General features: G+C 42.3%; 1 pseudogene across 1 annotated transcript in view; it reads right to left on the bottom strand.

Moving 5' to 3' along the window:
- LOC101954973 (E3 ubiquitin-protein ligase RNF213-like) overlaps positions 1 to 3,816 on the bottom strand; it is a 154,011-nt pseudogene extending 150,195 nt beyond the window's left edge. Inside the window, exons 1-2 of the transcript XR_013429434.1 lie at positions 3,550 to 3,816; positions 1,445 to 1,585 (exon numbers count right to left, since the gene is read on the bottom strand). The product of XR_013429434.1 is annotated as an E3 ubiquitin-protein ligase RNF213-like (transcript). The remainder of the gene's footprint in view (positions 1 to 1,444; positions 1,586 to 3,549) is intronic.
- Between the last annotated feature and the right edge of the window lie 9,841 nt (positions 3,817 to 13,657).

Here is a 13,657-nt window from a genome sequence, read left to right as displayed (position 1 = left end):
CAGGCAAAAAGGTTTCCTGTGCCATACCATGCTGCACAATATATTCTGCAGGGTCCAGTGACCAGAGACTAAAACCTGTGAAACTATGAGCCAAAATAAACCTTTCCTCCTTATAACTGGATTACCACAGGTGTATTGTCACAGTAACAGAAAGCTGACAGAGAAATTAAGAAAGCACTCTCACTTACAGTAGGATTAAAAAGAATAAAATACTGAGGATAAATTAACTAATGAGGTTAAAAAAGAAAAAAAACTTGAACTATACAGAAAACTCCAAAACACAGATAAAAGAAATAAGAAATACATGTCAAGTTCATGGATATTATAACAATACTGTTAAAATGGCAATTCAATCCAAAGTAATATACAGACTTAATCCATTCATAATGGCATTTTTTTATTCAAATAGAAAGCAACCTTAAATTTCATACAAAACAGAGAATTCTATATAGCCAAAGCAATCTTGACAAGGAGAGCAAGAAGCATCATATGTCTTTTTTCCAAAATATATTATAAAGTTTCAGAAATTGAAAAAGAATGGTATTGGGATAAATATAGAAATATCGACCAAAGAAACAGAATAAATACCATAAATAAATCCACAAATATGCAGACAACAGATGTTCCACGGGAGTGCCCAGAACGTACAATAGGGAAAGGATTTTTCCTTCAACAAATGGTGTGGGGAAAACTATATATTCACAACTGAAAGAACATAGTTGGACTCTGTTGGGAAATAAGGATCTCAAGACTTCACTCCCACGTTTATTGTACCATTACTCACAATAGCCAAAATGCATAAACAATATAAATATCCATTGATGGATTAGTGGATATGAAACGCACACATACACACACACAATGGAATATCATTCAACCTTTAAAAAGGAAATCCTGCTATCTGCAGAAACATAGATGAACCAGGGGAACCATAGGCTAAGTAATTTAAGCCATTTGCAGAATGACAAATATTGCATGATTTCACTTAGATCTAAACAGTCAAACTCATAGAAGCAGGGAATATAATGGTAGTTACTAGGGCCTGAGAGCAAAGAAAAATGGAGGGTTGCCATGTAACTCATGTAAAATTTCAGTTACTAAAGATAAATAAGTTCTAGAGATCTGCTTTACAACATTGGGCCTAGTTAATGTTATTGTACACTCACAATTTTTTAAGAAAGTATACTCATGTTGAATGTTGTTATCACCACAAAAAGCCTATTAAAAGCTGTTATATGATACTTCGTGATTTTGCAACATGCATCCATTTCACACATAAATATTAAATTCACACATAAAAATTATATCAAACATAAAGAAAAAATTATACCAAACATAAACAAAATTTGTATGATTTGTACCTTTAGAAGTATATTTTAAAACTGAATCAATGAAACAAATTGAATCTCTCTTCTCTATTAACCACACATTAGGACTTTCTTACCATAAAGAGTTATCTCTGGTTTGTGTTTCTTGGACAAATTAATGATATCCACTCCATTATAATAGAGATTTTCAAAACACCCAGTGGATGCTCTTATGTGGCAACACCATTGATACTCCATGTCCAAGAATCCCTCCAAAGCTGATATTAAAAAGAAAAAAAAGATATAAATAATATTAATTATTTTCTGATTATCTACCCCAAATATTAATGATATATAGATACTATGATAAGTGTATTCAAATTTGCTTTGCATATTATATTGTCATATTAATGCCAAATGAAGTTTTAAGATGCAGATTTATAATTTTATTCATTATAGAGAGACTCAATCCCCTTACTACAATTTCTAGACATATGAGTCTTCTCCTAATAGTTAGATGAGAATATTGTATCATTATTTCCATGGTGATCTGTATAATAGCTTATCCAGTGTATCATTGCTAAAGAAAAGGAGAACAGTAAAACTCCATGTCCCTGAATGCCTCCTTTATTTAAAAAAATTTTTTTTTTTTTTTGTAGCTGTAGATGCACAGCATGCCTTTATTTTATTTATTTTTGTATGTGGAGCTAAGGATCAAACCCAGTGCCTCACACATGCTAGGCAAGTGACTGCCACTGAGCCCCAGCCCCAGCCCTGATTGCCCCCTTTCTGTTCCCAAAAACCTTGCCAAGTTAAGGAAACACTGAGAGCAAGCCTGGACCGGAAAGTCCACATATGCATTATCTTAAAGGACCTGGGCTTCCTCTTACGCACAATGGAAACCAGAACTAGTTGGTGCTACCTGTAGAAAGCTACTTTCTTACGTGTACATCAGGGCAATTGCTCCTTAGGATGCTGGTCAGACAAGCTAACTAATTAGCTAACACTGATGATGTCACTGCTTCCGCAGTCTAAGGCTGAGGGCACCATGGAAAGGATATGTGACAACAGTCCAGCTGGCCACTACTGGACAAAGTGGTGAATATAACAAAGTGGTGAACAAAAGTAAGAATATAACTAGGCAAATTCAAATGAAGTTCTCTAGCTTATTGAATAGCAATATAGTAATGAAACCCTGATAATGAAGAATTAAACGATTTCCAATTTTAGCAGTACATATTCCTAAGTATGTCACTGATGGCATTAAGAATAACTAAGGCTTACCTTGCAGTTAGCCAACAAGGACATATTTGTTCTGTACATGATTTTGCCAAGATTATTTAGGTCAAAAGGATTTTACCCTCATCCTCTCTGTTGCTACTATGGTTCTGCAATAGTTAAATGATTAAAGCATCAAAATCTTCTGGAGCATTTGCTGCACACAGATTGCTGAGATGGGGCCCTGAATTTCCCACTGAGCAGGTTTGAGGTAGAAGCTGAGAATCTGCATTTCAACAAATTCCCTCTTGGTGTCCCAGTGCTTGAGCTGGTGTCCATACTTTGACAGCTGCAGCTTTAAACCACCAAAATTATATTTCTTGGAAGATTCTCCTCAGGCAAAATGGAGTAGTGAAAATTTTATTGGTGAGACACAAAATAATGGTTTTAAAATTCTTTTGTCCTAATCCTTTGAGTTATTTCCTAATGTGACCTCTAACACTATCTAGAACAATTAACCATGTGCTAATCACTTATATATCTGATAAGGCAAATCTAAAATGTATATGGACAGACATTTCTAAGCTTACTGGGCGATCAAAGTAGCATGTGGACACCTGGCAAACTCGGTGTAACAAAAGTACTTAGTCACAGCCATCCCTGCAGCAGCCCCAGTAGTTTAAAATCTTAAAGGACAATAAACCTAACCTCAATTTCAGGGATTTAAAATGGTATACAAGGCGCAGGCGCTCGCAGCCGCTCCCGCGTGCCCCCCCCCACAAGCCCCTAGCGCGACCCCCAGCCCCGCGCGCACCCCATCAGTCCCGCGTGCCCCCCCTCAGTCCCGCGCCCCCCCCCCCGTCAGCCCCGCGCCCCTCCCCCACCCCCACGCGCCCGCGACTCTCGGGGCTGGAGTTTTTTCTTGTTGTTGTTTTTTTATTAGTTGCTCAGGACCCCCACTACCTGGTGCCCGAGCGCCTTGGGTTCACCGCCCCAGATCCCCCAGCCGTGAAGACGGGCTCACCTCAGCAGCAAGAGCGATTGCTCCTCAGCCACCAGCGGCCCCCAAGGTTCCCCACGAGGCTGGGACTGCTGGGCGGACGCGGGAAGCTGAGAGAAGGCAGAAGATGCCTAGGTCTTGGGGCCATTGGGGACAGCTGGCCTCGTCCGGGAGCTGCTCCTGAGGGCCTTGGCTGGGCTGGCGAGAGCGAACGTCTGGCCTCAATGAAGGAGCCACGCACTGGGCGGAGACCCCAGCGCCCAGCGCCGCTGAGCTCTTAAGCTCAGAGCGGGATTCCCCTAACCGGCCCAGCCCCGCCTCCCCAGCGCCGCTGGGCCCCCATTGGCCAGCGCCGCCTGCACCTCTGGGGAACCGGCTCTTGTAGAGCTGAGCGAAGGGGAAGGACTGGGCGGCTGCTCCTCCCCACCCGCTAGGCCCAGCAGTGGACCTCAGTGTTCCACACTTGGCAGGCCCCTCAGGTTCAGGTAAATAGATGGGATTCCATCACTGTTTGTCCCTGGTCTTAATGACTTTCGTCTTTGTGTCTTCCAGCCAGACCTCACCCCTCAGGCCTGGGGCCTGGAGGCACCAGCTGCCTCTGAACAAGGGCCTTTATTCTTCACACTGTCCCTCTTAAGGCCTCCCAGCAGGGATGGCCTTCAGAGGCCAGGAGCACTGTGAAAATTCCTGTCCCAGAGAGGAGAAGCAGGCAGGAAAGGAGGGGGCAGGTGCAACTTTGACCCAGTTAAGTGACTCTGGGGAAGAGCAGATGCAAAGGCCCTAAGGCAGAATCAACTTGGAGTGTTCAAGGAACCTCCAGAACAGCATTAAACTGAGGACAAGGTTAGTAGTTGTTATGTTTGAATATGAGGTGTCATCCAAAAGGTCAGGTGCTGACACAGGAGGTGTGTGATTACAGTTTGAGAGCTGTAGCCTAATCAGGATTATTGAGTGGCAACTGCAGGCACATCCTGTATAGTTGGAGGAGGTGGGTCACCAGGGGTGTGCTTGGAGGCTTTATATTATGTCCCTGGCTCCTTGTGCTTTTTCTGCATCACCATGATGTGAAAGGCTTTTCTTTGCTACATTCTTCTCCTATCAACTTCTGCCTCATCTCAGGCCCAGAGCAACTTTCAGCCAACCACAGAACCTCTGAAGCTAGGAGCCAAAATCAACTCTTCTTCCTCTACCTTGTTCTCATCAGGTATTTGGGTCACGGTGACAAAAAAGCCAACTAACATAGTAGTTGAGTGTAGAGACGTCCTTGGCCTTGGAGGCCAGTGCAAGGAATTTGCATTTGCTTTTGCTGAGATAAGAAGCTCCTAGAAGAGGCTAACACTAAGAAGAGACATGGGGCTAGTCTGGGTTTTCAAGAAGCAGACACCAAGAGGGGATTAAATATGTAAGGGTTTTATTAGGGGAAGTGCTTTATTGAGATAAAATGGAGCTGGACAAGATGAGATCTGATTCCTAGTGAAGGAGAGAGAGCGGGAAAATTGGGTGGTCCAAGGTGGCCATGCAGTCTGAGGAAGATGCTGCAAAGCCTTGGAGCATCTGTGAACTGTCAAGGTGATTCTGTGTCCTACAGAAATGGGCCTGCCTTAGTGTCCTGCCTCTTTCAGACACTGGCTAGGGGTGACCCCTGGGACACATGGCCTCTTGTAAATGCAGGGGGCTTTCAGATCCAGACAGCCATAGCCCTCAGTCCATTGGGCACCCAGGTTGCTGGTCTGCAAAAGGCGTTCTCATATTGCCCACCTAGCTGGCATTGTAGACATGCACTTGGGCTATTTCTAGATTATCTGGGAAGGTGAGCAAGAGGCACAATGATGACCGCAGAAGGTTCCAGCTCTAGAGCCCCACCCAGGGGTGCATGAGCAGCCCCAGATGGAACTCAGTGGGGGCCAGACAGAAGTATGTGCCTGCCAGGGAGTTAGGCACTGCCTGACTCCATCCCTGCCACCCAGTCTCCTGCCACCCAGCAAATCCCCTGTCTCCCTAACGGAATTCAGGCCTATATCCTGGCTTCTGGCTATTGTGCCATTTTTATAGCCTGGACTTGATTCAGATGTTAAAGCCTTGCTAAGAATATGCCCCGACACTTTAAAGAACCTTTATTATTATTCTAAATTGTAAAGAACTGGTTGTTGCCCCCCCCCTTCCCTTCTTCCCTTTCTTCTCTTCAGGATCAGGCTGGAGCTAGGTCATTGTTGTTAATTTTAGATCTGAAATTGTATGGATTATGGCTGGTGTCCCTATACTTTCATTCCTTAAAACAGGAAGGAAGGTCCCAGCTGGGAACTTGGGAGAGACAAGAAGCTGCTCAGGGCAGTGTTGCAGTGGAAATCACTAAATATACGTAGGAAACGCCAGATTCAGAGAGAGTTTTTGTGTGGTTAAATTAAAAAAATCCCTCTGCCCCCCCCCACCATCCGAGGGCCAGGATTACACCCATCATGGATTACAGAGTGGGAGGTAAGACCTGTATGTGTGGGTTCAAATCCCAGCTCTGCCACTTTCTAGCTCTGTGGCTTTGGGAAAGGATCAAAGTCCAGCTTTTTCACTGCCTCAATTTCTTCATCTGTAAAATGGGTGATACAATCTATTATGGCTGGTAGGGGGTTAATCAAGGTAGCCTATGTAGTTTTCACTGGAGTGTCTAAGGCAGGCGTTGCCTTTGTGTGTGTTAGCTGTTAGGACAGGTTGAGCTTTCCTAATCTGAAACTCTAAAATTGGAAAAGCTCCTAAATCCAACATGTTTGGGGTGCCAACACAATGCCCCAAGTGGAAAATTTCACGCCATAAAATTCTGTTTCATGCATAAAATTATTAAATATATGATATAAAATTGCCTTCAGTCTATGTTTAAGGCACATATAAAAATGAAGAAATTTTATGACTAGACTTCAGTCTCATCCCTAGGATATCTTATTATGTCTATGCAGATATTCCAAAATCTGAAAAAAAAAATCCAAAATCTAAAATGCTGCTGGTCCCAGGCATTTTAGATAGAGGATACTGTACCTATATTCACTCTGAATTTCCTGATTGGTGGGGCTTAAACTTAGAACACATCAAGGAAGTTCTTAGGGATAAAAAATAAAATCCCACAATAAAGTAGTGATCAAATGAATAAACTTACTATTTTACTACCTGGTAAGACTTATTAAGACATTTAATGATACTTGCTGATGTTGACCGAGCACTTTCTACATAGCTTTTGCTGAGCTAAACTCTTCATGAATAGAACAGCCCAGAGCAGCAGGCAAAGCAGGGAATCTGGATCAGGCCACCTGGTTCATGATTCTGGCTCTGCCACTCAGAAGCTGCTTCCTGCTTCTTATTCTTCTTTAACAATTTGGAAGTCAGAATCTCTCTGCAGTGGGGTAAATTCTGTCTCCCTGCACATGTCAAAGTCCTGGCTCTGAGTATCTCAGAAGGTGGCCTTATTTGGAATTAGGGTTGCTGCAGATGTAATTAGTCAACATGAGTTCACACTGGAGCAGGGTGAACCCTTAATCTAATCTGAAAGGTGTTCTCATAAAAACACAGTGTGAAGGTCCAAGGGAAGAACACCATGTGACAAAAGGGACAGAGGTTGGAGTGAGGCAGCCACAACTAGGGGGCTCTGTGGGTCAGCAGCTGCCACCAAAAGCCAGGGAGTGGCAAGGAACCCTTCTACCCAGAGTCCCAGGGGGACCACATCCCAGCTGAAGACTTGATGTCAGTCTCTGTCCTCCAATGTTAGTGGAGCTTTCTGCTGTGTGCCACTCAGTTCAAGGTACTTCATGATGGCAGCCCCTTACCTCCTAGGGACCACTGAAGCCACCTGGAGTCCTGTGAGCCAGGAGATGTGGGCCTACTTTTCCTGCTGCCCAGCCTCTCACAGTACTCCCTGTTTCTGCTCAGCGTGTGCCTTGTCATGAGAGTTAAGTTTTCATTTTCCTGCAAGTTGTGGTTCTTCCTGGAAAGCCATTTTGAAGTGCTGGACTCCAAATGCCCCCTGAAGGAGTTGAGCTTCTGGAAACAAAACCAGCCCCTATAAGAGTCTAGATAGAGACTATCACTGTGGTTTAACACTGCCCATCAAACACTTTAGAATGAAAAGATCCACGTATTCCCAGCACTCAGGGTCAGGGGGAAATCTAAGACCTAGGTGTATGCACCTATGTTGCTTCTTTTCTAATTAAGTCATTTTATACATTTGTTTTTAAGTGTCTCAGGTAACTCCAGGCATGCCCTTACTCATCCCTAGAATATCTTATTAATTTATTTTTTCTTCATCTCAAATTTAAGACCATATATGCTGTGGGGGAAAATACAGGGTTTGCGGCCAGACCTTGCTGGATTCTCCCCAGCCTTGTTTTCTGATCTCTGACTCACTTATATTTTCTCATGTAAAATGTGATCATAACTACACTTACTCCAGAGATTTTTTGCAACATGTAATAAGTGGTGTGTCCAGATCACAGCACATTAGATAGGAGCTGATCTTGCACATCAGTGTTGTTTGCTGAGGCAACACTTTCCTGGAGATTACTCCATGCTTCCTGTGAGGTCTGTGGCTTGTGCTGGCTTCAGTGGAGCACTTAGTAAATGCTAATGGGTAGCAGTCCCTCAAATCCAGGTATACTGGTGATGGCCCTACCCAGTGCTATCCCCTTTTCCATTTTTGCTTGCAGTGTGAGTATTCCCCCACAGAACCCTTTACTTACTGGGTCAGTATCTTCTTTTCCCTTCAGTGGGTCTTTAGCGTACATATAGTCCTGGGCTATTGGGAAATTTCCTTTGGATTCCAGCTTCAGGGAGCCAGCCCAATGCCCAACTGCTGGCAAAAGAGAAGGAAATGAGTATTTCAGGGCCTGAGGGGAGCCAGGCTCTTGAGTTTGCAGGGAAGGAAGTCTAAAGGTGACTCTTCTGCTTTTTCTTGGGCAACCTCTGCCTTGGTGGACCTGCAGGCAGCCCTCATCCATGGATTGGCCCATGCTATCTTGTTCTCAGCTCTGCAGGAATTCATACTGTTAAATACCTAAGCATTCTCAGTGGTGGTGTTCTGCTTCATCACCTATGGTCATTCTCAGTCTCCATGGTGGATAGCCCTGCCACACTCACTACATTGACCTTAAGCCAGCATATTTCACTATGGCTTCCATTGTGGGTGTAGAACTTGTAGAAGTGTCTGTCTTTCTGATTCCCTATTTTTACCCCAGATGTTCACTTCAGGCCTTGGGGACCATGTGAGGGGGACTTTCAGGTCTGATGTTGGCATCATTACTTCCCAGATAGGCTCCTGTATGGATGATTCTAGATTCTCAGGCTACACTTAACTTAGCACAACCCTGGTCTTATTTAAACTTTTCTAAAAGTTCCCTGGTAGACTTTTTAGAAGATGATATTAATTTTGCACTAGAGAAAGACAAAATGCACCCAGACCCTCTGGGTGTATTAGTATCGTAAAGCTGATGTAATAAAACACCACAATCTGGATGGCATAAAACAACAGAAACAAATTTGCTGAGGCTGTCTTTGAACTTGCAATCTTCCTCCCTCAGCCACCCCAACTGATGGGATTTCAGACATGCCCCATTGCACCCAGCCAGGAATGCAGATCTTTGAGTTGTCAAGAAAGTAGATGCAACACTCAGTTTGAATGATGGCACAAGTGCCACCCTAAGCTACTGTAAGAAGATCCAAGGTCATTTAGTGTTGTAAAACAGCTTTTTTGATAAGTACCATCTCTGCCTTAAGGAAAGAACTACCTTTCTCAGTGTCATTGAGAGCTTTTTGAATATAATTGTCTACAGCTTCTATGTACCACATTTACATCCTCTAGACCAATTTTTGAGATAAACAGTAAAGCTAAATGATTATACCAGTGAAAAACAGATTGTCCCCATCTATGCTTGAGACTGGGGTTATTTGCAGGTTGACTTATTTTTTTGTGTCTACTTCCCTTGCATCCATGGGTATACAATAGTACATCTTTCCATGTAGCCTAGAGGAAGCCAGGGCCATAAGTTAGTCCCACATATCCACTAGGTCCCATTGGGTGCTTATCATCTAATTCTAGGTCTGTAGTACCATCTAGTCCCAAACCGATCATAAGCCTGTGAAATCACAATATGTTGACATTGAGATTTTGAGGTCTATCCTGACTCCCAAATGAAACTAGGCCACATATCCTAAGTGTTGTTATGTTATTCACAACACATTGTGGTCTTCTGATTGAGATGTTGTGTGGTGGGCATAAGCCATATATATTTATCCCAAATTTTTAAAAAAAATATTTTTAGCTGTAGATGGACACAATACCTTTATTTATTTAGTTCTTTTAATGTGGTACTGAGGATTAAACCCAGGGCCTCATACATGTGAGGAAAGCTCTTTATCATAACCCCAACCCCATTCACCCCAAATTTGATAGTAATATTCCTTATATCTTTGCTATTCTGGCATTTATAATGGAAGATAAAGTGAAGATGGACTCCAATGTGGATTAATGACTGCAAAAGTTTGGAAATTGGTTCACTCTACAGTGAAGTTTTTTCCATGACCTGGGTGTGTCAAAGTCTCATTTATAGGACATAATTTAACATCTGCACAAGAAGTGGTTCATAATGAGTCCATCTTTCCCCTTTGACCTAGCATTAGAGACCATAATTTTGCCTAGTCATACCAACAAGCTGGGGTCAATCCATGTTCTGATTGTTCAACTACTGACATCAAAAGAACTATGTGCCTTGATGCACCTAAGTTTAAGATAACATGACCCAATAATGGAGTTAGATATTTAACCATTATCAAAAGTGAATAAGTAAATATTGTATCTTCCCAATTGCAACATGGAAAAGAAATAAAGTGTCTTATATTGTGTATTCTGCAGGAATTAGCAGAAAAGTGTCCAGGGAACAAGGTTGGGACACTATATGTGGTGCCAGTATCCTAAAGGAAATGAATGACCCTATTTCCTACCTCAGGTTACCCTCAGTACAGCCCCAGTGATGGTGACTGTCTGGGGTGCTGGCTGATTTCCAAGGCTTCCTCATTCTTGGGCCATCATTTTGAGAGTGTCTGACCTGAGTTTCTTCAGCCTTAGGGGAGTGAACTTTCCAGTGGCCTCTTCTGCCACATATAGAGCAAGGAGTCTTTGAAGCCTGCCCTTAATTTAGTGATCTTTCTTCTAATGTCCTTACTTTCTGTAACAATGACAGACATTTTCAGAGGCTCAAGGGTCCTGTGGAGGAAGAAAGGGGTGGACATTAAGAAATGCAGTCAATAATTGCACTGATCTCTTGTCCCTCATTTCTCCTTTTATCTATCCCTTAAATGTTCCTCCTGGTCTAATCAGAAAAGACCTGTGTGGCCACCTTCAAGGGAAATTCCAGGGCATACAAAATACCAATTTTATAATTTCTATCTAAATTTTGGAGCAAATTGAAGAATGAAATTATCTTTTAAAATAAGTTGTCCTTCAAGAGATGTAGGATCTAAGGGTGTATATTTTACTAAGCCTTCTTCAATCTTTCTACAAAAGCCCTGGGGTTTCACTCCAACCCCGATCAATTGTTGCCAGTTTCATACAATTAATAAGTTTCATCCTACTGTTTTTAAGTTCTACCTTGAGACAAATAACCGTGTGATTGCTGTTCCACCTTCTAGGTGATTCATCATAATTCCATTGATGAGGCTAAGTTGCAACAGTGAAAGGGCCACAGGGTATAAAGTGTTAGTAATATGTAAATCATTCCCCCAAACCCTAGAACTTTCTGTGCCCTGATGTCTCTCTGTATTGGTTAGTGATTGATTCAAAATTACAGGTACACTTCTCAAAGCCTGGGTTAAATGTTGGTCATCAGGAAACCTTCCGAAATCCCCTTGATTTCCTTTAGATCTTACATAGAAAAAGACACTTGCATTCTGACTGGTCCAGATTCTCCATTTGTCTCTTGTAATGGGTGTAAACTGGCAACGGGCTTGGCATGGATAGGCTCATGGTGAAGGAAACCACAATGGGAGGAGTGGGAGCAGTAGGTAATGGTGGGTACAGAGGAAAGTGGAAGAATTAGATTTTGACAGCTTTGTGTGAAGTACATTGTTGAGAGAGAGGAAGAGGTGGTTTGAGGGGTCCCCTAGGCCAGTAATGTTTTGACTCATCATTGCTAGAAGGGCCTCATCAATGCTGCAGTTACCACATCAATTTTTTTGGTACCTTAGTAAAAAGAAAGCCTGTAGATAGGGAAGTTCTACCATTTTACTTCCTTTCTGCAACATGAATCTCATAAGAGTATTATAGTTTAGACTTCCATTAATGGGCCATTTCTTTTTATCCCCTAATTCATACTGAGGACAATCAATATCATCCTCAGAATGAATTAGGGGATAAATGAAATTAATCTCTTCTTGAGGGTCTCCAGGCAAAAAAATCATCCTAGTTTCATAGGATGTACCCCAAGGAGGTGGTAGCTTGTATCAATAGTTGATTTCCTATCTGTGAAATAAAGCCAGCCAGGTGTAATGGCATACTCCTATAATCTCAGGGACAAGGGAGGATGAGGCAGGAGGAGTGCAAGTTAAAGGCCAGCTCAGCAACACAGCAAGGCCCTAAGCAACTTAGCAAGACTGCCTCAAAATAAAACAATAAAAAGGGCTGGGGATGTGGCTCAGTGGTTAAGTGCCCCTGGGTTAAATTCCTGTAACAACACACACATACACACACACACACACACACACACACACACACAAACACTAAATAAGTAATGAAAGAATTAACAGCCTGTTGATACCCCCAGGAGTTCCTCAGTAGCACTGACCTGCAAGACAGATGACTGTATGAAGATATCCCTCACATACATTGCAATTTAAACCCAGAATCAGGAGCCATCCCTGTGTGGTTCCCTAGAATGTAGTGTAGCATGTGTGTCCAAGTTCAGCAACCCATGCCTTGTCTGCTCAACTCTTTTTCTCAAGCCTTTAATCTTATTTATTTAACATGTTTAATAACCTTATGCCAGACAATTGATATGACTTGGGGAGTGACCCTTAACCCTTTTGCAGATTTGAAGAGTATGATGAACTTGATGTTGAAAAGTGGAGGGAGTCAGAGGTTTTTCTGTCACCCTGTTGGAAACATAGCAAGGCCAAAAGTAACAATAAGTGTCATAGAAAAGAGGAAGGATCATTGTATGGCTGGTTTTTTCCTTGGAATATAAACTGCAACTGCGAGGGGTCATGATGTCCATGGAGAGTCATTATACAGTAAGGACAAAAGAGTACCATTTTGGTGAAGATACCAGCTGAGAAAAGGTTTCTTAGCTATAAGATACCTTAAACTAACTAGTGCCCCATGAGGTGATTTGCAAGTAGGTAAAGATGGTGAACTCATTGTCCTCCAATTTCTGAACATAGCCTCTAATAGAAGGTGGTATGATGCTCATTACTGAAGAGAGTCAGAGGTTACTATAAAGCAACAGCCAAACAGTGGAGTCTCATTGCCTCTCTGGTGGCCTTGCTCAAAAAGTTGCCACAAAAAGCAAGAGAGAGTGTACATCTGCATGTCAGGAAGATAAAAAATGGTGCCGCTGCAGTTATTTACTGTAAGAAAAGATGGCACTGGTGTAACATATGGAACAGATTTTGGCAGAGGAAAGTATACACAGAGAAGCTCAAAGCAAAAGGCAAGATATCAGGGGTTAAGTTACATATCATCCCAACCAAAGCTGTGAGAGGAACAAGGTGAAGTTCATATACCTGTCCTGTAGATGGCTGTTGATCTGAATGGAGGCACCAGGTTAGAAGTCACAGGAGAGTGGAAAGTTGAAGCTCTAAACTTCAGTTCTTGTGTTCCAAAAAAAGAAAGCCACCCAATTGAGTCAAATGTATGAAAGATGATATATCATGAGCTCTGTAACGTTTTGAACAACCAATAAAAAAAGAAAAAAAAACAAAAAATGTTTTTCACATCAAAAAAAATATTTTAAAACAGAAAAAAAAGAAAGCCAGACACTGAAAGCCATGCAAGAGAATTTTATTATAAGTAGAAAGTAAAGTAAGGCTCAAAGAGCCCTCTCATGAGAGTGGGTCATCTCCCATCAGAGAATGAGAAATGAAATAGTGCTGTTTGTAAATGTACTGC

This window comes from Ictidomys tridecemlineatus, chromosome 13 (assembly GCF_052094955.1).
Source record: "Ictidomys tridecemlineatus isolate mIctTri1 chromosome 13, mIctTri1.hap1, whole genome shotgun sequence".
NCBI lineage: Eukaryota > Metazoa > Chordata > Mammalia > Rodentia > Sciuridae > Ictidomys > Ictidomys tridecemlineatus.
This window is presented reverse-complemented; position numbering and strand designations above follow the sequence as displayed.